General features: G+C 43.7%; 1 protein-coding gene across 1 annotated transcript in view; it reads right to left on the bottom strand.

Moving 5' to 3' along the window:
* COL6A6 (collagen type VI alpha 6 chain) overlaps positions 1 to 21,712 on the bottom strand; it is a 286,317-nt gene extending 264,605 nt beyond the window's left edge. The window contains exon 1 of the mRNA XM_040353048.1: positions 21,632 to 21,712. The gene's annotated coding sequence lies outside the window, so the exon portion shown is untranslated. The remainder of the gene's footprint in view (positions 1 to 21,631) is intronic.
* Between the last annotated feature and the right edge of the window lie 5,382 nt (positions 21,713 to 27,094).

Here is a 27,094-nt window from a genome sequence, read left to right on the forward strand (position 1 = left end):
ATTTCCTGCTTGTGTGATTGGCTCACCAATTTTTTCAGAAGTCTGTCTAAGATACAAGTCAGATTTTAGGCATCCTCTGCAAACAAAAATGTAATTTTTGGAGAGATACTTTCAATAGGAGCACGTCTAAAGGAATGATGGCCCAGCAGATTTCCTCATTAGTGCCCTGAAGCTGTACACCTGACAGTTAATTATGAAACCACTCCCATTAGACCCACTTAACACAGAGGCACAAACATACACAGAGTGGCCCAGATTCAGGTACGACTTGCGCGGGAGCAAGTGTGATTTGCACCGCGCAAGTACGGATTTGCTCCCAGGCAAATTTGCGGGTGACCCAGAAAGCAAGCTAAGCCTGAAATGTGCCATTTTTGCACGAAGGCAGTTTCTCTGCCCCGGCGCAATTAAGGGGCAATTTTGCTCAGGGAGCAACTTGCGCTCTCATAGTTTTCCCTCAGCAAATATGCAAATGAGGAACTGCCACTGATTCATAAACTTGCGCGTGTGAGGCGCATTTTGCTCCCAAAGCGCGCAAGCTGTTTGGCCGGGGCAAATTTGCACTTTCTAAAAGCAGGGGCAAGTTAGCAACAGATGGCCACAGGTCAACTACGAGTTGAACAAGCAGAGCACCCACACTTTCTGGATCTCACATCTGTGTGCCAACATGCCAGGGGCAGCTACAAAATAAAAAAAAGCTCATAATCTGAGCATCAATAAAAAAAAAAAACTGAAAATCTGAGCATAACCAAAAAACAAGCTCATAATCTGAGCCACCAAAAAAAAAAAAAAATGGTCATAAATTATTTTTTTCTTTTGGACATCCTTGGCCCAAGGGTGCCCCGGCTCTGGCTCCTCAGACGCCGTGGTGGAGCATGGGGTGGGGATCCTCAACTGCCATCGGGTAAGTCTCCCCTCCTCCCGCACAGCAGCAGTGTTGGCCTCCACCGCACCTGCCAACCTGCTCACCTCCGAAGTTGATAATGCAGTGGCATCCTGCTGTTCAACCAGACAGGTCACAATGGCTACGCAGTTGCCACTAAGGGTGAGGGCCTGCTCAACAGAGGAGGAGGAGGATGCCAGGCTGTCCGCCACCCGCCTCAGATCTACCACCATGGCCCCTAGATGGCGGGTCTGCCGGGCCTGCTCCTCCTGCAGACCTTGACGGAGGCTGGAGGGTACACCCCTCGTTTTTGAAAGAGCCTTCCTGGGAGGAGGAGAGGCTGGGGCATGAACAGAGGGAGAAGAAGGGGAGGAGGCCACACTGGAGGGGGGGACACTGGAGGGGCTTGCCCTGGAGGGGGATGACGTGATGGTCGGGGGGGGGTGGTGGGTTGGTCAGGGATGGTGGGATCCTCCTGGAGGTAGCCAGAGTCCTCCAGGTTGAGGATAAATGACTCCTCCACCACTTCCTCCTCCATACGTGGCCTTGGTAAAATCTCCTCCTCAACAAACATGGCCAGTATGTCCATGGGGCCTGACTGGACCCCATGCTCATGTGGGGATGGCGTGGGTCGCCCCGCAGCCGACGACGGCCCAGCTTCATCATCCCCACCTGTGGATGACACAAAAAAAAACATGTTGCTGGAGCAACACACTTCTCATATGTTCACTTCTACCCCCTCCCATGATACACAGCAGATATGAAAACAAAAAACTTGTTACATGTTGCCTTCTACCCCCTCATATGTTCACTTCTACCCCCTCCCATGATACATAGCAGATTTGAAAACAAAAAACTTACCAGTCCCCAAGTCCCCAACAGTGGAGTCGTAGCCTGGGACTCCCTCCACCTGCTCCAGCGCTAGACTTTGCGCGATCACCTCCTCATCAGGATTTATACGGATCTTGCAGGGTGGTCCTCCTCCCGTGCCACTCGTATGCTTACGGATAAGCACAAGCTTATCCCGGACCCTACGCCGCATGTCATTCAACTTCTTTTGAATGTCCTCCCACGTCCTTTCTTCATTACCCAGGGCATTTATGTCCAGGGTAATGCCATCATAGATAGCCCTCCTTTGGGCTACAGTGGAGTGCTGCCGCTGGGCACCATACAGCACATCACTATGGCGCGTGAGTGCCGCAAGAAGTATCTCCATCTCTGAAGCTATAAAATTAGCTTTTCTTTTTTTTTTTTCATGAGGAGGTGCCATATCAGCAAAAAGGGCAAAATTACCTTGCTCAGGGGGGGGGGGTGGGAAAAGCAGGATGTAATTTTGCACAGGACCTGCGCAGGTCTGCCCCTATTTATTTGCTCAGTGCAAGCAGTTGGGCAAAATTTGCCCTGAAAATAGGAGCAAACCACTGCTGAGTGGAAAAAAGATCATTTGCATAGGGCACACCCACTTTCACTTGCGCTGCCTTAGGCCCTGATTTTTGCCTTACAAAGGAGCAAGTTAGCAGACAAAAGGAATCCTGAATCAGGTGGCAATCTTTCCAATTTGCCCCAGCGCAGAGCAAATCAGCTGCTCTTCACATGTGTAACTAAAGGGCAAATCTACCTGAATCTGGGCCAGTGATTTCTTCAGAATAACAAAAGGTAGGCATCTGTAACAAAAGTTGTTATAATCCTTGTAATGTAGGGGAAATTGTTTCTCAACAAAAGTGGAGTTACACTTTAACCAATATTAATTTCAAAAATACTTTTATTTAATTCCTACCAAAAATACACTAACCCTATCATTTGAGCCAAGTTTTAACTCTGAGGCCCCGTACACAGGACCGGATCTATCCGCTGGGATTGATCGGCGGATCAGTTCCAGCAGATAGATCCGGTCGTGTGTACGTCCGAGCGGACATTTCCCAGCGGATAAAAATCCAGCCGATGGATTCCCAGCGGATAAAAATTTCTTAGCATGCTAAGAAATCTATCCGCTGGAATCCAGTCCAGCGGACTGATCCGGTCATCTGTACAGACTCACCGGATCAGTCCGTCCGCTCCCATCCCTCGCATGCGTCGTAATGATTCGACGCATGCGTGGAAGTATTTACCTTCCAGGGTCGCGCACGTCGCCGCGTATTCCGCTGGGATTTCGATCTGATGGTGTGTACAGCCATCAGATCCAAATCCGCCAGAGGATTTATCCGCTGGAAACGGTCCGGCGGACCGTTTCCAGCAGATATCCTCTCGTCTGTACGAGGCCTGATCCTAACTTTGACCCCAACCCTACCCCGATCGAGATATTTTTCTTTATTTTTTTTAAAAAAAAATTACAATTTGCCTTGTTTTCAGCGACACTAAAATAATAAATCTGGATACAAAGCATTGCACAGTTATTTACAAATAATCAAAGGTTTTTGTGACATTAAAAAAATTATAACTGAACGCCAGGGAAACTGAGATTTAACCTTGCAGTGCCCTTCCCCCTGTAAATGTTAACTGCTCGCTTTGAGAGAGGATGGAAGTAGAAATGGCGCTAGCTTTTAAAGTGCAGTGCTGATGTGGTAAATAGTTTTACAGGCGCCTGTACTTAATAGTGAAAAACGCAGTGACATATAATCAAATACAGGTAAATAGGTGCATTTTAATAAAACCAAATTTTGAAATCCTAGTACGGAAAGAAAAGGAAAATGCTGGTGATATCCACAATGTGTGTGTAAATAGCAATGCGATTAAGTGAAAATAGATGAATTAGATTGCTTGAGCAGCTGCGATAAAAATGCAGTTCCAAGTGATCAAAAAAATATAATATAATAAAATAAAATAGTGCACCTTAATAAAATCCTTGTGCTACAAAGGCTAGTGATATCCACTCCAAAGGTGCGAGAAATGATAAAGAAAAAATTTATTAGGTGCCAATAATTATAAATAAATTAAATAAATAAAAATAAAAAATAAAATTAGAAAAAGTGCTTCATGCTTATGTGAACGTCTAGTTCTATTCTTCACACAGTGATCCACTCCAATCTGTGCTCCTATATGGACCGCACTCACCAGATTTGTGCCCCCTCTTGGGGTTTGGAGCATTCACAGTGTATGCCACTGTGCAGCACTCTGGCAAAGGCATGTCCTGCTGTGGTCCTGGTGGTGCTCTTAGTATTTATCCCATATACAGGAAAAAAGAAGAAGGAAGGGGTCCCAAGATAGTGTAGTACCGTTTACAAATTCAGCTTTTATTGGTAAAATACAAATGGGTACTCACAATTTTGTTGAAATGACAGAGCATTACTTTAGCATGCAGAAAACGGAAGTGTTGTGGCGTTCTGTCGGATCGCTCATTTTTAACTGCTCGCTTTGCCTCACGGATGATGAATCATATTATAATGATAACCTTACTCTTACTTTTATGGGCCTTTCATGCAACCAGTTACACAGCTTTCTGAAGTTGCCCTGTACAGTGCAAGACCAGCAGTCCTGTACAATGCAGGACCGGCAGTCCTGCACTGTAGGGTAAGATGCAGAGGCCCGGCCAACATTACAGAGAATTGGACAGTGGAGAAGAACACCAGCGAGGAATAGTATAAATATATCACTTTATTCATCATCTGCCAGGAACAACGTGTTGTTACCCTTGACGTGGTGATGGAGACCAATGGCAAAGGTAAACCTTTTTCCCCCAGTGTTCGGAACCATCTTTTCTGTGGTTCCCCCGCTGGTGCTGCTTGCTATAGAGACAGATGTGTGGGGAGCGGACTCCTAAACCAGACTGTGGTCATCCAATGGCCCCCGCTCCCCCCTCTGTGTTCTGTGAGGAGAGGAACACAAACCACAAACGGGAACAGCGATGGATCAAGATAAGACTTAGTTAAGTATTTAGGGAGGGGGCAATACATGTAGTGCAACATTTTTTTCCTTAATGCATTAAGGTAAAAGATGTCTTGGCTTTATAACCACTTTAAGCAAATGTTACTTTATATCTCTCTATATTGTGTCTGGAAAAAAAGGGCCAAATCCTCAGCCAGGCGGCGTAACTTAACTTTCAGCAGTTAAGTTACACTGACTTAAAGTTTTTACCTAAGTGCCTGATCCTCAAAGCACTTACGTAAAAATTTCAAGCCGTGTAAGTTAAGTGCCGCCGTCGTAAGGCGTTCCTCCTCTCCGGGGGGCGTTTACAATTTAAATGAGGCGCGCTCCCGCGCCGGCCGTACTGCGCATGCGTGTGACGTCATTTTCCCGACGTGCATCGCGCAAACGTAATTGACGCCGGGCGGCTTTGTGGATTGCGACGGGACACTAAAGTTGCGACGGGTGAAAAAAAGACGCGCCGGGAAAACAAATAATTTTTAAAAAAAATGACAGCGTCGCTCGGCATGCATTCCTGAGGGAGAACTCCATGCCAATTTTCAATGAAAAAAACGGCATGGGTTCCCCCCCAGGAGCATACCAGGCCCTTAGGTCTGTTATGGGTTGTAAGGAGACCCCCCTCCGCCGAAAAATTGACGTAGGGGGTCCCCCTACAATCCATACCAGACCCGTATCCAAAGCACGCTACCCGGCCAGCCAGGAAGGGAGTGGGGACGAGCGAGCGTCCCCCCCCCTCCTGAGCCGTGCCAGGCCGCATGCCCTCAACATGGGGGGGTTGGGTGCTCTGGGGCAGGGGGGCGCACTGCGGGCCCCCCCACCCCAGAGCACCCTGTCCCCATGTTGATGAGGACAGGACCTCTTCCCGACAACCCTTGCCATTGGTTGTCGGGGTCTGCGGGCGGAGGCTTATCGGAATCTGGGAGTCCCCTTTAATAAGGGGGCCCCCAGATACCGGCCCCCCACCCTAAGTGAATGGATATGGGGTACATCGTACCCCTATCCATTCACCTGTAGGCAAAAAGTAAAAGTTAATAAACACACAACACAAGGCTTTTTAAAATATTTTATTATTCTGCTCCGGACGCCCCCCCCTGTCTTCGTTATTAGCTCTATTACCAGGGGGGCTTCTTCTTCCACTCTCCGGGGGTCTTCTCCGCTCTCCGGGGGGGGTTTCTGCTTCCGCTCTCCGGGGGGGGCTTCTCCGGACTCCGGGGGGCTTCTTCCATCTTCTCCCCTCTTCCGCTCTTGACTCGGCGAACCCCGGTTCTTCTGCAGCTCTCCGGTGCCTTCTTCTTCAGCGCTGGCTGCCTGCTATGTTTGTGTGTTAGCTCGATTTCAAACAGGCAGCCGGCGCGGTCTTCTGTGACGCCAGGGTCTTCTGGTCTTCTGTTCTTCCGATGTTGCCTCGTCGCCTGTTGTCGCTGTAATGATGGAAGCGCGCCTTGCATCACATTTATATAGGCATCACCGTCCCATCATGCTCCGGTAGGTACCCACGTGGTGGGTGCCTACCCACGTGCACCCACCACGTGGGTACCTACCGGAGCATGATGGAAGAAGCCCCCCGGAGTCCGGAGAAGCCCCCCCCGGAGAGCGGAAGCAGAAACCCCCCCCGGAGAGCGGAGAAGACCCCCGGAGAGTGGAAGAAGAAGCCCCCCCTGGTAATAGAGCTAATAACGAAGACAGGGGGGGGCGTCTGGAGCAGAATAATAAAATATTTTAAAAAGCCTTGTGTTGTGTGTTTATTAACTTTTACTTTTTGCCTACAGGTGAATGGATAGGGGTACGATGTACCCCATATCCATTCACTTAGGGTGGGGGGCCGGTATCTGGGGGCCCCCTTATTGAAGGGGACTCCCAGATTCCGATAAGCCTCCGCCCGCAGACCCCGACAACCAATGGCAAGGGTTGTCGGGAAGAGGTCCTGTCCTCATCAACATGGGGACAGGGTGCTCTGGGGTGGGGGGGCCCGCAGTGCGCCCCCCTGCCCCAGAGCACCCAACCCCCCCATGTTGAGGGCATGCGGCCTGGCACGGCTCAGGAGGGGGGGGGACGCTCGCTCATCCCCACTCCCATTCCTGACCGGCCGGGTAGCGTGCTTTGGATACGGGTCTGGTATGGATTGTAGGGGGACCCCCTACATCAATTTTTCGGCGGAGGGGGGTCTCCTTACAACCCATAACAGACCTAAGGGCCTGGTATGCTCCTGGGGGGGAACCCATGCCGGTTTGGAATTTACAAATTGCCGTGGAGTTCTCCCTCGGGAATGCATACCAAATGCCGTCGCTTGAATGGGCCTTTACAAGGTGTGACTAACTTTACACTTTGTAAAAGCAGCCCTAGTTTTACACCAGGCAAACTAACACTTACGGCGAAAAAACTAGGCACAAAAGCTTTGAGGATCGCCCTAAGTGCTAATTTGCATACTAACAGAGGCATTTCGACTCGAAATGCCCCCAGTGGCGGATGCGGTACTGCATCCTAAGATCCGGCAGTGTAAGTCCCTTACAGATGTCGGATCTTCTGCCTAACTTAGGAAAACTGCTTCTGAGGATCAGTTCCAAAGTTAGAACCAGAGATACGACGGCTTACGCCTGAGTATCTCTTCTGTGGATTTGGCCCAAAGTGTTTATTTTGACAGCAGTCTTCTGTATTTACACAGAAACTCCTGGCTGTTATTTTGACAGCCAGGTATTGCTGGGAAATGTGCGGAAGTGGCAGCAAAAATAGGATAGCACATACTAAACACATCTTGAGTACTAAAATTATTTTTTTGGGTCAGATTCTTATCGCCCAATCTCTACAACTGGTAACTGTAATATTTTATCAACCATTTTGCTTTGTTAATTTTTTTTTGTTTTTGTAATTTTGTTGTCCAACACATTATAGATTAATTTGCTAAACAATAATCCTTAGATATTTAGTCCTGCACCTTTGACGTGCTAGTAGGCCATGCACTTGTACAAAAACAACGATTGTGCAGCACATTTCGTTATTTTGGCACACACCGATATGAGAAGAAGAATAGTTCTAGGGCCTGCAAAGGTTTTAAAAGTACCGCATACAGACAATTTTGGATACCATAGTTTTTTTCTGTTTCACAAATACATGCTTTTTTGGCATACAGTATTTGATTGTATTTACTTGACACAATCTCATATTTTATATTTTTCTTTCATTATTTTTAAATATATAATTAAATAAGTTGAGTGTATTTTTAGGGGGATTTTCAGGGGGGCACACAGAGGTCCATGGGCAGTAAGATAAAAGTAAACTGTATAGGAGGGGTGGCTTACACATTCACTGATCACCTCCATTTTCCTCCTGAAGCCACTGAATGCCTGCAGAAGAGGGAGGAGGAGAAGCAGACTTTCAGGGGCTACAAGAGGAAAATAGAGGGGATCAGTTTGTGTATATACCGCCTCAGCCACCTCCTATCAAGGTGTAGAGCCAAGTGTGACAGGGGAGCCACTCGCAATTGTGACCCCTGCGGCCCCTATATTTATGCCCCTGATTTAAAGTACATGTGACCCTTTACCTTATAAAACAATCCATTCAGTTTAAAAATGAAAAGAAAACAGGATGTGTTTTAACACAATTACATGGAACAACAGATACATATCAATAATATGAAATTTAGGGTATTATACTTTTTAAACATGTGTGAAAAAAATTACTGGCAATAAATAACGTTTTCTATCAAACATTTTTAAAAGATGTTTCCGTTTAGATATTTTTTAAGATGGGCACTTTGTTGAAAAAGTTAAAATGTCTTTTACAATTTATTTTTTGTCTGTGATCCCATTATAGAAAGTTACCTTAATTTTCTGTCCCTGTTATGGTCATACAAGAAAAGTGGGAATGAGGTTGTCAGCAAGACAGAAAGGCACAGATTGCAATAAAACCATTGTCAGACATTTTCACCCTTCCTCAGTCTGCGTTTCTTTTTTTTCCCTGTTCGAGAGATTTACCCTCACTTCCTCCCCAGACAGGAAGCAGAGAAAAAAACTTCACAACAGGGATACAGATGGCAATACAAATATGACAGAGGTTCAAACCCTTCCCTACTTTATCCATAATAAAGTAGAACTTGGTTGGAGTTGTGCCTTATATTCTTAAGTACTACACTTCAGTGAAACACATTTTTTCAAATGCCTTCTTTAAATGGAGAGTCAAAAACACTGCACTTAATTTAAATAAGGAAAGTCTGCAGTTCTTTTGATAATATTCTACAAATTATTTGTGATTTCTGGATAATATTATGCTGCGCCTCTGGAGACGTTTGGCATGTTGGCCATTCTTGTGAAAAATAAAGTGTTTTCCAGCTCAAAATGTTGGCTGTCATTGTGATTCAGTGGAGTCACACAAACCTTAGAAGATGCATTGTAGCCCATTTCAGACTATACAGATATCCACACATTTTTATATGTTGAAAAATGTAATTTGACCATGGTATCATGCACTTGATGGGAAGAGTCAACATAAATGTGATTTATATAGACTAGAGCTGACTGTATTTAAAGATGGTTGTGTTTAAAGACCCAATTCTAGTTATCCACTTAACCATTTGACTTCCAGAAGATTTTGATCACCTCTGCATTTTTATTTTTTGCGCTGTAAACAAAAAAAGACTGACAATTTTGAAAAAAAGCTATATTTTTTACTTTCTGCTATTAAACATATCCAATTAAAAAAAAATTCTTCATAAATTTATGCCAATATTTATTCTGCTACATATTTTTGGCAAAAAAATCCCAATAAGCGTATATTGATTGGTATATGTGAATGTTATAGGGCCAGATTCAGAAAGAACTGCGGCGGCGTAACGTATCGTCTTTAAGTTACACCGCCGCAAGTTTTCCTCGTAAGTGCCTGATTATCAAAGCACTTGAGTATAAACTTGCGGCGGAGTAATGTAAAGGCGTCCGGCGCATGCCCGCCTAATTCAAATGGGGCGTGTACCATTTAAATTAGGCGCGCTCCCACGCCGGACGTAATGCGCATGCTCCGTTTTGAAATTTCCGCCGTGCTTTGCGCGAAGTGACGTAATTTTTTTGAACGGCGACGTGCGTAACGTACTTTCGCATTCCCGTACGTCTTACGCAAAAAATAAATACATTTGAAATTCGACCCGGGAACGACGGCCATACTTTAACATGGCTTGTCTAAAGTTAAGCCATGTTAAAGCAGGCTTAACTTTGCGACGGGAAAAAACGACTAGCGACGACGTAACGAACGCGAAAACCTTTGTGGATCGCCGTAAAAGCTCATTTGCATACCCGACGCTGGAAAACGACGCAAACTCCACCCAGCGGCGGCCGAAGTATTGCATCCTAAGATCCGACGGTGTAAGTCAATTACACCTGTCGGATCTTAGGGCTATCTATGCGTAACTGATTCTATGAATCAGCCGCATAGATACTCTCAGAGATACGACGGCGTATCAGGAGATACGCCGTCGTATCTCTTCTGTGAATCTGGCCCTTAGCGTCTACAAACTATGGGATTATTATATATATTTATGGAATTTTATTTTTTTTACTAGTAATGACGGTAATCAGCGACTTATAGCGGGACTGCAATATTGCAGTGGACAGTCGGACATTGACACTTTTGACACTTTGCGGGAACCAGTGACACTAATACAGTGATCTGTGCTAAAAATATGCACTGTACTAATGACACTAGCTGGGAAGGGGCTAAACATCAAGAGCAATCAAATGGTTAAATGTGTGCCTACCCAGTGTTTGTGTTTACTTTGTGTGCTGCTTTTAATAGGGGAAGACATGAATTCTAGTCCTAGCTTTGCAGGAACACATAATCCATTCCTTACAAAAAGGGTACCCCCAATGCACACAAGGGGACTTTTAGAGCAACTAAGTACACAAAGTAATAATTAGAAAGTTTTATTAAATACTGTTATAAAACTGGTGCATACATAACCATACAATATAAAATGATATAACAGAGATGATAGAAATATAGTGTTCTCCCTCTACTGTGCCAAAAATTGGTCAGGAGAACACTATATTCCTATCAGCTCTGTTATATCATTTTATACTGTATGGTGATGTATGCACCAAAAAAAAAATCGAATTATTACTTTGTGTACCCGGTTGCCCCAAAGGTCCCGTGTGTGCATTGGGGGGGGGGTACCCTTTTTCTAGGGTATCAATATTTGGGATGTTGGCAACAACTTGGGTTTATCTGGATAGGATCTCCATTTTCTGCATAATCCATCCCTTCTCCCCTGTCAAAAGTGGGATCTGCCTTGTTTACATAGGCAGATCCCCATTCTGTGTAGTTTACCAGCGATCGGCGGGTGCCAGAGAACATTGAGTGCCCAACACCCGAAGATCGGCTTCTGCTGTGAATTTTCACAGCAGAAGAGGCCCGCCTGGGACCCGCGCAACTCCTGCAGGTGGAAGTCTGGAATCACGTATATATACTTGATTCGGCACACAGCTGCTGCTCTGTAGAAGTGAAACTGCTATAGGGCAGCCACTAAGTGATTATTTGGGTTGAGGTTTGGGATTATCGATGCTCAGTAAAGTATAGAAGTTACAAAAAATATTTTCTGTTAACTGATGTGACCTTTGTTTATTACAAAATATTCAATATGAAAAAATCATACCTTAAATAGTGATTACATATCTTAATATTACAATTATGATAAAAATGAAATGTATGCAATTATTTTTTATTTCCCTTCATGCATCATTAATGTATCTATGCAAAGTTCTTCTAATTTGAAAAATGATCTTTGACTTTTGGCTCTACCACTCTGTTCTATCACATAAAAGTTTATGTCCTCGAAGTCATAAAGCTTTGTTGATATAATTTTTTGGTAAGAACATGGTTTATAGGGATTCGATTGAGCTTTTTCATTTTACCATGAAGGACTGTACGTTCTTACATGACTCTTTAGCTATTTTATTTAATACCTGTTAACTCCTATTCATTCCAGATGAAGTTTGGCATACACTAACCAATTTCCAAGAATGACCAAAGATTGGCAACAGTGACCAAATAAAAAAAAAAGTTTCCATATAAAAGCAAGTGAAAACATTATACTTGCTAATCTAGTCAGTAATTTAAAAACATATCAGCTCCCATGTAGAAAAGTTTAAATCCTTTGTCTAAACAATACTCTAGTTGCCACAAAAGTCTAAATGAAGTGCCACATAACACTGCACATCTGATGGTGTGTCAACAGCAAGTGTATGATGTAGAATCTGCACTACCAATTATATATATGACTCTTAAAACCCAAAAGCTAAAGTGAACCTGTGGCCAGGCTATGGACAATAAAGTTTTTACATATTCTAAAGAAGCAGTAAATAAGCTTTAAAAGATAGGTTAATCTTTTAGAACATGTTACATGCATAAGCAACTCACCCCCTGAAACTGCCCTTTCACATTTGAAATTGGTACGGCTGTACAAAGCTCCACCTGCACAGCCACATCATTCATTCACAGGGATCTGTGAATTAATTAACTGCCAAGATGACAGACAGACTTGTAGTTCTTAGTGCACTGGTCAACACCAGTGGCGGCTGGCGCTCAAAATTTGTTTTGGGGGGAGGGGTGGCAAAAAATCTGCCCCCTCACTTGCACATACAGCCACCACCCCCTCCCCCCAGGACACAGGCTGGCCGCCGTAGGTACTCCCACCCGCTCTCCACACCGCACCCGATCTTCCGCATTGGCTCCTAGCTTTCCACACTGGCTTCCGCTCGTCCGCTCCATCTCCTCCCAAGGCTGCCATTGCTTCTCCTTCTGGCCAAACAGAAAGTGGATCCCGAGACCCGAGATTCTGAGTCCTAAGACTCCCTGGCCAATCGGGTCTCAGGATCTTCTTCCTGATTGTCCAGGTGGAGAATCAGGAAGACAATAGCGAATGTTAATTTGCTACTGTCACACAACTGGGTGGGCTCAGCGCGCAGTGCCCTGCGCCCCAAAGCCCACACTTTTTTAAATCTTGTGTTTAAAAAAAAAAAAACATTGAAATCTATGCGTCCGGTGCCTTGCATGTAAATTAGGGGCCGGGCACATCGACTTCACCCCTAATGGATCGGCCACCACTGATCAACACCCTCGCAGTTTATTCACACCTCCTCCAGCTTTCCAACTGAAAGCCTGTATGGAGTTATGGGACGAAAGCTGGAGGGAGAGTGTGCAGGATCATGACTTTGCACCCACGATTCACTGATCATGGGTGCAATACTTTGCAGACTCCTATGTAAAAATAAATGTTAAATGCAATTTTTTAGCCTGAAAAAATATGTGCATGTATTATTTTTTGCTTAACTGTGAACTTAGCCTTTAAAACATACCCTCACTGACCTCTGCAGCTGCATTCACTGTGGAGTAAATAATTCTCCAAGATCACAACAAATACAATGTAGTCAGGTTGCAGCCAGTTTTTGAACAGTGCAAAAAAAAAAAAAACAATAGTCACTGCTTTGGCAATTAAATGGCATTTAGAAATTATTCCTTCACTCTGACGTGCATGGGGATACCTAATATGTATTATGTAATTAATATTTACATTTGTTTATTTGCATTCCTATGTGCACGTGTGTGTGGGCAAAGCATTTTAAAAACATTTTTGAGGGGTGTTTATTTATTTTACTAGCCCTTTTTCACACATTTTTACTTTACTTTACTGCTATTACAAAGGGGCTGACAATGTTAGGGCTCATATTCAGTGCATTCATAAAATGTTTAGGCCGCTTGACTTTTTTCAATTTTGTTATGTTGCAGCCCGATGCTACAGTTGTTTAAATTCATTTTTTTTTCAAAACAGAATTTTAGAAATGTCTACTGATTTCTCCGCAGAGAGCAAAGCACATGCGAACAAGTCCGCAATCTTTTATTAATCTTTTTTAGGATTATTTTTTTTTTTTTACGCTTTATTTTAGGACCTTATTATTTACTTATTTTTTTAACATATTTTTAACTGCCCTGCTTTGGTTAAATATCAGGGGTCAGCCACCTACATTTAAGACTGAGAAAAGGAGGACAAAAGTTTATCAGTCCCTTTTTCTGCAGCCACAGCTGCACCGGAGATGAATGAATAGGAAGAGTTCCGGGGTATCCTGTTCATTCACAAACTGAAGCATATTGTCATTGTCACATGACTTGATCGCCAATGAAGTCATGTGACAGTGACGATACGCGTCAGACACTAGGACACCGGGAAAGTGACATTTGCACAGTGTGAGCTCGCTGCTCGTTTCTGATATACACTGCATTACTGTTTTAAATGTGAGTACTCTGTTTGTTATATGTTTGAATAAACCGCTGAGTGTTTAAAACCTATTACTCTAGAGAGCATTCTCTATGTTTTCTCTACCCTGCCTGGTGACACACTATGGAGCCGTCTTACCTTGCTGACCACCCAGCCTGGAAGGAAGCCTTAACCCCCTAGGCGCCACACCACTTGAAGGATGGATAGGAGTTATCCCCTCTACCCCCAAGTGATTCCATTGGTTTTATTGAAAGCTGCTTACCTTGCAGCCATAAGGTAATTTGCTAGCACACCTTCGGGTGTCACCATATACCGAAGATTCACCAACAAGTCACCTTGCCACCTGCTGATGTCATTTAGCACCCAGCACTTCACTCGCACTTTGCAATTTCTTTTGATTAAATTGCATTACCTCCTGGACTTCGCAGTTGCATCATCCATCAATGGTGTATATCAGTTATGTTCAGTCACTATCCTGCGATTTCCTCTGCGACTGCATATATTGGGCCAGATTCAGAGAGAGATATGACGGTGTATCTCCTGATACGCCGTTGTATCTCTGACTTAGGCCGGTCGTATCTATGCGACTGATTCACAGAATCAGTTACGCATAGATATGCCTAAGATCCGACAGGTGTAACTGTGTTACACCGTCGGATCTTAACTGCATTTTAAAAATGGCGTTCTCGCTGATTTACGCTGAAAAATATGTAAATCAGCAAAATACGCCAATTCACGAGCGTACGTGGGCCCGACGCAGTGTTTTTACGACGTTTACGTAGCGGATTTCCCGGCATATACTTACCCCTGCTTCTATGAGGTGCAGCCAATGTTAAGTATAGCCGTCGTTCCGCCGGGGGTTTTACGATCCGCCGCCGCAAGTTTGGAGGTAAGTGGTTTGTGAATTACCCACTTGCCTCTCAAACTTGCGGCAGCGGATCTTAAATCACATAGATCACGCGGATCTAAAGATCCGCTGATCTATGTGAATCTAGCCCATTATCTTTATGCTGCGATTCTATTTCTGCATCAAGCACTCTACTTACACCTTGCAATTTCTTCACATCTTGGAATGAGTCGCAGTTGCACCATTTACACTTTGTAACAATTAGACAATCTTGCGGTTCCATCCACCATTCATATGATGTGATTTTACATTATACAGTCACCTATTTGTACTGTATGTATTTGCACTCCTATTCAGTTCACTGTTTTATTCATCCATCATTGTTGTATATCAGTTATGTCCAGTCATTCAGTTTGATTGGAGCATAACACCATCCTGTGATTTCCTCTGCAACTGCATATACTATTATCTCTACATTGTGATTTTATTTATGCACCTGAGTCACCTTATCTGCACTGTTTGCATATTCATTCAGTACACCTTTGGATGCACCTTATCTTAGCTTTTATAGTGATTTTTATCTTTCAGTCAGTCTATTTGCATATTTGCACATTCATTTATCAATTATACTATTTTGGTTATTTATACATTTTTACCAATTACACCATTCTATGCTATTGGATCGCAACACAATCTCTTGATTTTTTCCATGTCTCACTGTGGGTAGTGGTTGGCCCATACGGTAGTTGCTGCACCTTTACCCTCTGCACACATATAGGTAGATTCACAAAGAGTTAGGCCGGCTTATCAGTAGATAAGCCAACCTAACTCTGAATCTACGCCAGCGTTTGTTTAAGCGTATGCTCAAACAAAGATACGCTTAAACAAAGCTAAGATAGGCCGGCTTGCGCCATTCTATCTTAGCTTGCAATTTTTTGGATGGCCGCTAGGTGGCGCTTCCATTGCGGCCGGCGTAGATTATGTAAATTAGCTTTTACGCCGATTCCCGAACGTACGCGAGCCCGCCGCAGTCGATTAACGTTGTTTCCGTAAGGCCTTAGGCGGCCTAAAGTTATTCCACCTATGAGGTGGAAAACACAAAGTTACAGTATGGCCGCCGTTCCCGCCGCGAGGTTCGAATTTTTTACGTCGTTTGCGTAAGTCGTCCGCGAATCGGGAGTTACGTCGTTTACGTCCGCGTCGAAATCAATAGGCCCGTACGGCGTACTTAGCCGCAATGCGCCCTTGGAAATGTAGGCGCCCGGCGCATGCGCAGTACGAAAAAACTTCAAAAAACGTGAGGTCAAGTCTCATTAGCATTAAACACGCTCCCCCCAACCCATTTGAATTAGGCGCCCTTACGCCCGCCGTGTTTACACTACGCCGCCCTAAGTAAGGAGGTAAGTGCTTTCTGAATCATGTACTTTCCTCTCTTACTTAAGGCGGCGTAGTGTAAACACGCTAGGCTACGCCGGCCTTAATTTTAGGCGCCCCTACCTGAATCTACCTAATAGTTTCCACTGTAGCGCAGGAATAACTACTTTACCCAGATAGATACATGAACTGAGACACAAAGAACTTTCTTGCAAGGGCATAACTATACCTTTTTTTACATTTTTATTTTTATTCTACATTCTTATTTTATATTCCAGGTTATTAAACACATTTTAATTTTAATGCAAGAATAGAGGTACTTTTCATTTGTGCTTCTTATCAGTGGATATTATTTACATATTCTTAACAATCAATAAAAGAGCTTTAAAATAGGTAATTCCTTAACTCTTTAGCTGATGTTAAACCCCCTTCACTCTGTCTCAGCTGGGAATCCTAGTCTGATCCCCAACTGAGTCAGATCAGAAATATATCTCATACACTGTATGTGACATACTTCTCTCCACTGTTGGCTAATCAAGATGATATGGAAAAAATCTGTTAAAGACCCCTTATGTCCTTGCCATAGCTTCTGTATCTATTCCTACACATCTTGGAGATGTGGGTGTTCCTACCCATCTTGGGGTGTTCCCATGCCTTCCCTTCCATTTTCCTTAAAATGGGTGTAAACCCTTACATACACTAAGTAAAGTGACTAGCCTCAGGTGGTACAGGGAGAAAACAAATCATCCTACAGTTTTACCTGTTTACCTCTACCGTATATTCTCTACGTGCATTTAAAGTCCATAATTTACACAGCTTTTCTGAGCATTCAGAGGCAGCGGGTATCTAATGTCACAGAGAGGAACGCTGAGTGTAATCTGAGACTTGAGTAGAGGGAAGGCACACATCCCCTCTACACAGTCTCATAGGGAAGCATGTACAGCTGAGGCTGTCAATCATAAGTTGTTTGAGAAAAAAAATATGGCGGCGGACAGAGGGACATCGGTCCTGATCAAGGAGAGCTACCGCCAGTTTATCTCTGCCCATGTGTGGCACATGTCAGTGCCACTTACCAGTGCACAACAGTGCCACCCACCAGCGCCACCTACCAGTGCCCACATTGCCACCCGTCAGTGCCCACAGTGCCACCTATCAGTGCCCACAGTGCCACCTATAAATGTCACCAATCAGTGCCTCATCAAAATCAACAGTGCTGCCCATCATTGTCACCTACCAGTGCCCATCAGTGTCACCTATCAGTTCCCATCAGTGCCACCTATCAGTGGTACTTATCAGTTACACCCATCAGTGCCCATCAGTGCCACCCATCAGTGCCACCCATCAGGGCACATCAGTGCCATCTTATCAGTGGCCATGAGTGTCGCCTTTTCTGTGCCTATCAGTACTGCCTTATCTGTCTGTGCCCATCAGTACAGCCTATCAGTGCCCACCAGTGCAGCCTATCAGTGACGCCTCATCAGCGCATATCAATGAAGGAGAAAAATTAGCTGTTTGCAAAATGTTATAACAAAATATGAAACATGATTTTTTTTGTTTGTTTAGCAAAAAATAAAAACCCCAGTGGTGATTAAATACCACCAAAAGAAAGCTCTATTTGTGTGAAAAAAATGACAACATTTTTAATTGGGTACAGTGTTGTATGACCATGAAATTGTCATTCAAAGTGCATCAGCGCTGAAAGCTGAAAATTGGTCTGGGCAGGAGAGGGGTTTAAGTGCCCAGTAAGCAAGTGGTTAATAGACTCTTTCTATGGCAATGCACTTTTCTATGGTAATGTTTGTTCCTGTGTGTTTTTTGAAGTTTATTGAAGACTTCCCTGTCTGAGGAGGGCTGCGCCCCAAAAAGGCAATGCGCATTCAAGCATTGCGAAACTGTAACAAACAACTGGATTTAGCACTATTAGCAGTATTTTTGGAGAATGTAGTTTACTTTTATATATTGTGACAGATAGCCCCAACTGGTAAAGGGAATGGACCAGGGGCGGACTGACCATTTGGGCACTAGGGCACTGCCCAAGGGCCCCATTCCACTAGGGGGCCCCATCAGGGTTGCCAGCCTTAGTAAAACCAGAGACGGTATGTCCCTGAAATGTCCCTTACCGACATCCTTTTGGTCTAAAAATACCAAGATTATAGCTGCCCCGCCTCTCCAGTACCTTTTCAGTGTGTGTATGTGTATTCTGTGTGTATGTAGACTGTGGCCCAGATTCTCGTAGATCGGCGTATCTTTGTGCGGGTGTAACGTATCCTATTTACGTTACGCCTCCGCAACTTAGACGGGCAAGTGCAGTATTCTCAAAGCACTTGCTCCGTAAGTTGCGGTGGCGTAGCGTAAATTCAAATTTGGAAGATGTGGTCGTGTGTTATGTAAATGTTATGTGACCCCGCATAAATGACGCTTTTTACGAACGGCGCATGTGCGTCCGTGGACATATGCCAGTTTGCATTGCTCTAAAAGTACGCCGCAAGGACGTATTGGTTTCGACGTGAACGTAAATGTCGTCCAGCCCCATTCACGGACGACTTACGCAAACGACGTAAAATTTGAAAATTTTTACGCGGGAACGACATCCATACTTAACATTGGTACGCCGCATGTACACCTCATATAGCAGGGGTAACTTTACACCGGGAAAAGCCTAACGTAAACGGCGTATCTGTACTGCGTCGGCCGGGCATACGTTCATGAATTCGCGTATCTAGCTGATTTACATATTTCTAAGCGTAAATCAGCGTACACACCCCTAGCGGCCAGCGTAAATATGCAGTTAAGATCCGACGGCATAAGAGACTTAGGCCGGTCGGATCTAATACAAATCAATGCGTAACTGATTCTAAGAATCAGGCGCATAGATACGACCGCTCAGACTCAGAGATACGACGGCGTATCTGGAGATACGTCATCGTATCTCCTTTGAGAATCTTGGCCTGTATGTGTATACTGTGTATGCATACTGTATGTGTGTGTGTATACTGTGTGGCCCCATAATCTATTGCCTGGGGGCCCCATAATCTCCTATTGCCTGGGGGCCCTTAATCTCCTACTGCCCGGGGGCCCCCATAACCTCCTATTGCCTGGGGGCCCCATAATCTCCTATTGTCCGGGGGCCCCATAATCTCCTATTGCCTGGGGGCCCCATAATCTCCTATTGCCTGGGGGCCCTTAATCTCCTACTGCCCGGGGCCCCCATAACCTCCTATTGCCTGGGGGCCCCATAATCTCCTATTGTCTGGGGGCCCCATAATCTCCTATTGCCTGGGGGCCCCATAATCTCCTATTGCCCAGGGGCCCCATAATCTGCTATTGCCCGGGGGCCCCATGAGTTGTCAGTCCGCCCCCTGGAATGGTCCATAATGGAGTGTATGTGCCATCCAGAATCTTATGTTTTTTTAAGAAGGTGGATTGATTCGCTACAGTCTGGCTAGGGTGCATTGAGGGACCTCATTGAGAACATGTATTGATGATAGACTAAAGAGAAAGGGGTTGATTTAGTATAGGCAATTAGACTGTTAATTTTGCAACAGAAGCTGCACTTTGCAAAGGAGTTTTCCCAGAGCTTGGTGAATGGTGTGAAATTTCACTTTTGCATAGAATACCCAATCGCAAGTAAAATTGAAAAAAAATAAATGCAATTTTGCTTGAACATGATTGTATGATGGAAGTTAATAGAGTTTAATCTCTTTCACTAAACTCTGGGGAAATTGCCCCTGCAAAGTGCAATTTCCCTTGCAAAGTGAACAATCAATGTGCCTTTAGCAAATTAAGCAAGTTAAGTCTGTGGTAGAAACCAGCTGTGGGAAATGATCAAACCCTGCAGTCACCAGCTGGAAGATAAAAATATATTATTATTTACTAGCTAAAAATATGTGTTACTGTTTTGAGTTTTGACAACCCCTCTGCAGGTAGACCTTTGCTGGGTTTTTTTTCCGGTAATGCAGACAAGAAGCCCCTAAAATGCACTTGTTGGGGCAGATTCACAGAGCAAGTACGCCGGCGTATCTACTGATACGCCGGTGTACTTTCAAATTACCTGCGTCGTATCTTTAGTTTGAATCCTCAAACCAAGATACGACGGCATTTGGGTAAGATCCGACAGGCGTACGGCTTCGTACGCCTTCGGATCTTAGATGCAATACTTCTGCGCCCGTTGGGTGGAGGTTGCGTCGTTTTCAGCGTCGGGTATGCAAATTAGCTTTTTCCGACGATCCACGAACGTACGCGCGGTCGTCGCATTCTCTTACGTCGTCTGTAGTCGGCTTTTTCCGGCGTATAGTTAAAGCTGCTATTTTGCGGCGTATAGATAGACTTGCCATGTTAAAGTATGGCCGTCATTCCCGCGTCAAAATTTAAATTTTTTTTGCCGTAAGTCGTCCGTGAATAGGGATGGACGTAAGTCACGTCAAAGTTCTAAAAATTACGTCGTTGCGACGTCATTTCGCGCAAAGCGCGGTGGGAAATTTCGATACAGAGCATGCGCAGTTCAATCGGCGCGGGGACGCGCTTCATTTAAATGAATCACGCCCCCTACCCGCCCAATTTGAAATACGCGCCGAGAGATACACTACGCCGCCGTAACTTATGGCGCGAAATCTTCCTAGATTCGACTTAGAGCCAGGTAAGATACGGCGGCGTAGCGTATCTCTGATACGCTGCGCCTGGGCATTTCTCTGTGAATCTGCCCCGTTGTGTCTGGACTGCTTTTCTGCAAGCTCTATGCTCGAAGCTGACTTTTACAATATATATAAGTAACTAAAAAATGAGTCAAAACATAAGTTCTATTAAGCCATTTGTGCATGAAAGCTGCATAGAAATATTGGTTAATACATGTTAAAAAAAAAAAAAACATTTAAATATAAAATATAGTGCCAACATTTTTTTTTCCAATACTATAGAAATTATATGAGTAAATACATCTAGGATTACTGTCTCTATTTCTTTTAATATTACTATAATATATTTTTTAATTTAAATAATGTTCTCATTTTACACTTTAAAAGGAAGAAAAGACAACCACATTGTGCTATGATCATAATGATAACATAAGACGTGCTTGTATTATTCTGTACATTGAAAGATATTCACGACATTCAGCGTACAAGATATGTTTTTTATAACATAAGCATCTAGTACAGGTATTTGAAAAAAAATATATAGAAACTTTGTGAAAATACTATCACATCAAAGTGCTGGCAGCATTTTAACAAGAGTACATAATCACTCATTCTCATGCAGAAATATGACTAAAATCTGAAGAAAAATGTATAGTTTTGCAGTCTAAAATGCGTTACTTTTTCCTGTTTACAGCTATAAACATATTGCTGAGCCCATCTTTGAAACAAGTATGTACAACAAAACAAAGCAAAACTAAATCAAGTTGCATAAGTGTTTTACTTACTATGTGCAAGAAGATATTCTCATTCAATCAAAATCACAAGTTTCTGAGTGTTCCCTGCAAGTGTTACAGCACATGATGAAGTGTTTTATATAAGTGGAAGTCAATCCCTCCCTCCGTACAGTGCATTTGCAGTGAAACTCCCACCAGACATGTATTTTTTCAGACGAAATTCTCCGGAATTTCGAGGGAAAAATTTCAGTATGTTGTGTGTCTATGTGGCATTCTTTATGGTAAAATATGTTATTTACCCTATTCATGTATATTAGAACTAGTTACTCAAACAAATCTATGTATCACCATTAGGGATGAGCCGAACACCCCCCGGTTCGGTTCGCACCAGAACATGCGAACAGACAAAAAATTTGTGCGAAGAACACCGTTAAAGTCTATGGGACATGAACGTGAAAAATATTTTTTGTGCTAATTTTAATGGCTTATATGCAAGCTATTGCAATAAAAAGCATATGGGGACCATACTGTCCCAGGCGACATGTATCAATGCAATTTTTTATAAAATATCTGTTTTTCAGAAGCAGTGATTTTAATAATGCTTAACCACTCAGCTACCAGCCGCCGTCAAGGTAGCTCAATTGTTCTGACAGGACGTCTTTTAAAGCCGCTAGGGGGCGTGCGCGTGCCGCCGGCAGCGTGCGTACCCGCCGCGTTACTGGGAACACAGTGCGCGTGCCCGGGAGCCGCGATGGCCGCCGGGCACCCGCGATTGCCCAGGAACTGAGCAGGACCGTGGATCTCTGTGTGTAAACACAGAGATCCACGTCCTGTCAGGGAGAGGAGACCGATGCTGTGTCCCTTGTGCATAGGGACACAGATCGGTCACCTCCCCCTGTCACCCCCCTCCCCCTACAGTTAGAACACTCACTAGGCTACATATTTAACCCCTTCCCCGCCCCCTGTTCGTTAACCCCTTCCCTGCCACTCACATTTATACAGTAATCAATGCATATTTATAGCACTGTTCACTGTATAAATGTGAATGGTCCCAAAAAATTGTCAAAAGTGTCCGATGTGTCCGCTATAATGTCGCAGTCCCAATAAAAATCGCAGATCGCTGCCATTCCTAGTAAAAAAAAAAAAATCATAATTATGTCCCCTATTTTGTAGGCGCTTTAACTTTTGCGCAAACCAGTCACTATATGCTTATTGCGATTTTTTTTTTTACCAAAAATATGTAGAATAATACGTATCGGCCTAAACTGAGAACATTTTTATTAATTTTTTTAAAAATTGGATATTTATTATAGCAAAAAGTAAAAAATATTGTGTTTTTTTTCAAAATGTACGCTCTTTTTTTGTTTATAGCACAAAAAATAATAACCGCAGAGGCCGATTAAATACCACCAAAAGAAAGCTCAATTTGTGGGGAAAAAAAGGACGTCAATTTTGTTTGGGAGCCACGTCGCACGACCGCGCAATTGCCAGTTAAAGCAACGCAGTGCCGGAAGCTGAAATTTCGCCTGGGCAGGAAGGGGGTATATGGCTGTAATGTATTGGCAGATACTGGCAATATGCATAAAAAAATCATTGAAAAAAAATAGCCAGTTCATTACCAGGCCCTTCGGATCTGGTATAGATATAAACGGGCACCCCACGCCAAAATAAAAAAAAATGGTGTGGGTGACCCCCCCAAAATCCATACCAGGCCCTTCAGGTCTGGTATGGATATGAAGGGGAACTCTGTGCCAAAAGAAAAAAATGGCATGTGTCCCCCCCAAAATCCATACCAGAACCTCATGTTTAATAGCTCCAGGCCTGACTTACATAAAAGTGATCACTTCAGCATAAAAATGGATAAAAGCAATATGGGGTGCCCCAGTTGAAGTCCATTTGGATGAAACGCGTCGGGCTTGCTATACCTGCACCCCATATTGCTTTTATCCATTTTTATGCTGAAGTGATCACTTTTATGTAATTTGGTTTTATTACAATAAAACCTACCCTCTTTTACCTGCACCATCCGGAGCATTGTTTTTTTCTTTCTCCTGCATGACCTGCTTGGATATAACGTTTTTCATACTCCACGATTGTGCTCACCTTCCTTCAGTGGATACCACTGTTTACACCACCGATTGTCGCTTTGAAACAAGTTGACCTTCTGTTTCTGTCTGCGAATCTGAGTTGGAGCAAGTACACCCACGGTGAGGTTCCAGTCCAGGCTTATAGCCATCTATCGGGATATCCTGTGTGGAGTCTACTATTGGGCCATCGTCCAGCCGAGCAGATTCGAGTGGAGTCCTTCCATGCGTTTACGATCTGTTGTCGCTGACAAGCAGATCCACGCTATCCGGTAAGAGTATTCCATCTACTCCTGTTTTACCGTGCAGAATGTCCTTCTTATGATGAGGATGTGGCCATATACCTCCTATTGATGGACTTTTGTTTGTGTTGTTTTCATTTTAATGGACACTCATCCACAGGCCAGTGTGATTTAATCACATTGATGTATGGTTTTCACTTGTGTACTTTTTATAAGTGTTTCCTATTAGCGCTACATATTTTTTCACCGTTTCTATCCAATTTTTGTCACATTGCTTGTGTAGCTGCTCACCTTATATATTTCCAGATTAGCGCAGTTTTCCCCCTTTTTACCCCTCCAATGAATGTTTGCTTGCTTCCATTCATTTGGGAGTCGGGACACTGATAGTCCTCCACCTACCTGCTGAGACTTGGTTGTTTGCTGTAGAGAGAAGAGAGTATGAACACCAGTGGGCGGGTGCCCTAGGGAGCAGGGCACCCTAGGCAGCTGCCTAGTTTGCCTAGTGGTATAACCGGCCCTGAAGGAAGGAGAGCCTGTGTGTAGAAGTGGGAGAAGCATTGATAAGAAGAAAGTAGGAGAACCCTAATGAAAAAGGAGGACAAGGGCATGAATAAGAATGAGGGAGGAGAATCCTTACTGAAAAGGAGGTAAAAGAAGCATCGATTAAAAGAATGTAGAAGGAGAGAGAGAAAGAATGATTGACCAGGAAAAAGAAGAAGCAAATTTGAAAAAGAGGAAGGAGATAGTTGAAAGGAGAATACTCCACCCAAAAATGAAACTTTTTGGAATCCTCCCCCCCTCCGGTGTCACATTTAGTACCTTTCAGGGGGGAGGAGGGAGCAGATACCTGTGTAATCCAGGTATCTGCTCCCACTTCCAGGCATAGATTCCTGCTGTCTTCAGGGAGACACACAAATCCCAGAAGGAAGCAGTGACCAGTGGGATTGCAGTAAGGAACCAGGAAGTGAAGCCGCAAGGCCAGTTTTTGCGATTCGGCACTGCGTCGCTTTAACTGACAATTGCGCGGTCGTGCGATGTGGCTCCCAAACAAAACTGGCGTCCTTTTTTTCCCACAAATAGAGCTTTCTTTTGGTGGTATTTGATCACCTCTGCTGTTTTTATTTTTTGCGCTATAAACAAAAATAGAGCGACAATTTTGAAAAAATAATCAATATTTTTTACTTTTTGCTATAATAAATACCCCCAAAAAAGATATAATTTTTTTTTGTCAGTTTAGGCCGATACGTATTCTTCTACATATTTATGGTAAAAAAAAATCGCAATAAGCGTTTAACGATTGGTTTGTGCAAAATGTATAGCGTTTGCAAAATAGGGGATAGTTTTATGGCATTTTTATTAATACTTTTTTTTTTACTACTAATGGCGGCGATCAGCGATTTTTTTCGTGACTGTGACATTATGGCGGACACATCGGACAATTTTGACACATTTTTGGGACCATTGTCATTTTCACAGCAAAAAGTGCTATAAAAATGCATTATTTACTGTGAAAATGACAATTGCAGTTTAGGAGTTAACCACTAGGGGGCGCTGTAGGGGTTGTGTGTGACCTCATATGTGTTTCTAACTGTAGGGGGGCAGGGCTGGATGTGTGATGTCACTGATCGCCTTTCCCTTTATCAGGGAACAGACGATCAGTGACATTGCCACTGTGAAGAACGGGGAAGGTGTGTTTACACACACCTCTCCCCGTTCTTCAGCTCCTGTGACCGATTTCGGGACTCCGGCGGCGATCGGGTCCGTGGGTCCCGCGGCCGCGGAACTTCAGACCGAGTCGCGGGCGTGCGCCCGCGGCTCCTTGGCTGGGCACTTAAAGGGAACGTACAGGTACGTGCCTGTGCCCAGCCGTGCCATTTTGCCGACGTAAATGTGCAGGAGGCGGTCCTTAAGTGGTTAAGAAGGAAATAAAAGCAGCATACATGAGGGGGAGGGAAAAAAATGAAGTTCAATAGGACTACATAGAAGAAGAAATTGCCCATATGAAAAAAAAGAATGAAGAGCAACAGGGAAGGGTAGATGACAGGGTTTCGGAGGATTAGTAAAGAGGACAGATTAACAACTGACATTTAGCAAGTACGGTAAGTGAAAGGGACATATCAGAAGGGTAATAGTCTGGACAAGGTTTGGAGAAGGAATGAGAGGTTATGAGTTATGAAGTTAGTAAGCGCTAACCACAGCACAAAATGAATCAACCTTTACTGTACCCTATCTGTGATGTCTTTTGCATGAAGGATCAATAAAGATGAAGTGTTGCAGCAAATTCCGTATTTCTTTCAATTGTGTAGAAGGAATGACAGTGGTTTTATAATGAAGCAGTTTATTTGCAACAGAAATAAAAAACATGATGTAGGATAAAAGTTTTCTCATCATAATCTCAATATCAGCCATTCGTCTCCATCCTGCAGGCACCGCTAGTGGTCCAGACAACTGGGGATGGTAACGTGATTTCTGGCCCGTGGAACACATGCCGAGGCGTCGCTTCTAGGTATAATAGTGATTTTTATACCAGTTACAGTACATGTGAGTGCAATGGCTGCATTTTTTAAACTCCTAGTTTTAAATAAAGAGGTAATATACTATGTGGGTTCCCCATCTTGTTCCCTTGCCTGGTATTTAAAGAATAGAAGTCTGGAAAAGAAGCATAAAGAACACTGGGAGAGAAGATAAGCGGAGGAGAATATAGAGGTGGAGGAGAAGCTGAACATTGCTGCCAAAACCATAGAGGATAAAATCCACAAGTGTGTATTGACTTTTGTGTTGAAACATGAGGTCAATGTTATCTGGTGAGTGTGTAGGAGCACTGAAAAGTTATTTATGTACTGGAGCACTTTTGTTTACAATGGAGCACTTTATGTTGAAGGAATAGAAGCTGTGATGAATTTCACTTAACCACTTAAGCCCCGGACCATTTTGCTGGTTAAAGACCAAGCCACTTTTTGCGATTTGGCACTGCATTGCTTTAACTGACAATTGCGCGGTCGTGCGACGTAGCTCCCAAACAAAATTGAAGTCCTTTTTTTCCCACAAATAGAGTTTAAACAAAAATAGAGTGACAATTTTGAAAAAAAAAACAATATTTTTTACTTTTTGCTATAATCAATATCCACCAAAACAATATATATATAAAAAAAAAATCTTCCTCAGTTTAGGCCGATACGTATTCTTTT

The sequence above is a fragment of the Rana temporaria genome, chromosome 5 (assembly GCF_905171775.1).
Source record: "Rana temporaria chromosome 5, aRanTem1.1, whole genome shotgun sequence".
NCBI lineage: Eukaryota > Metazoa > Chordata > Amphibia > Anura > Ranidae > Rana > Rana temporaria.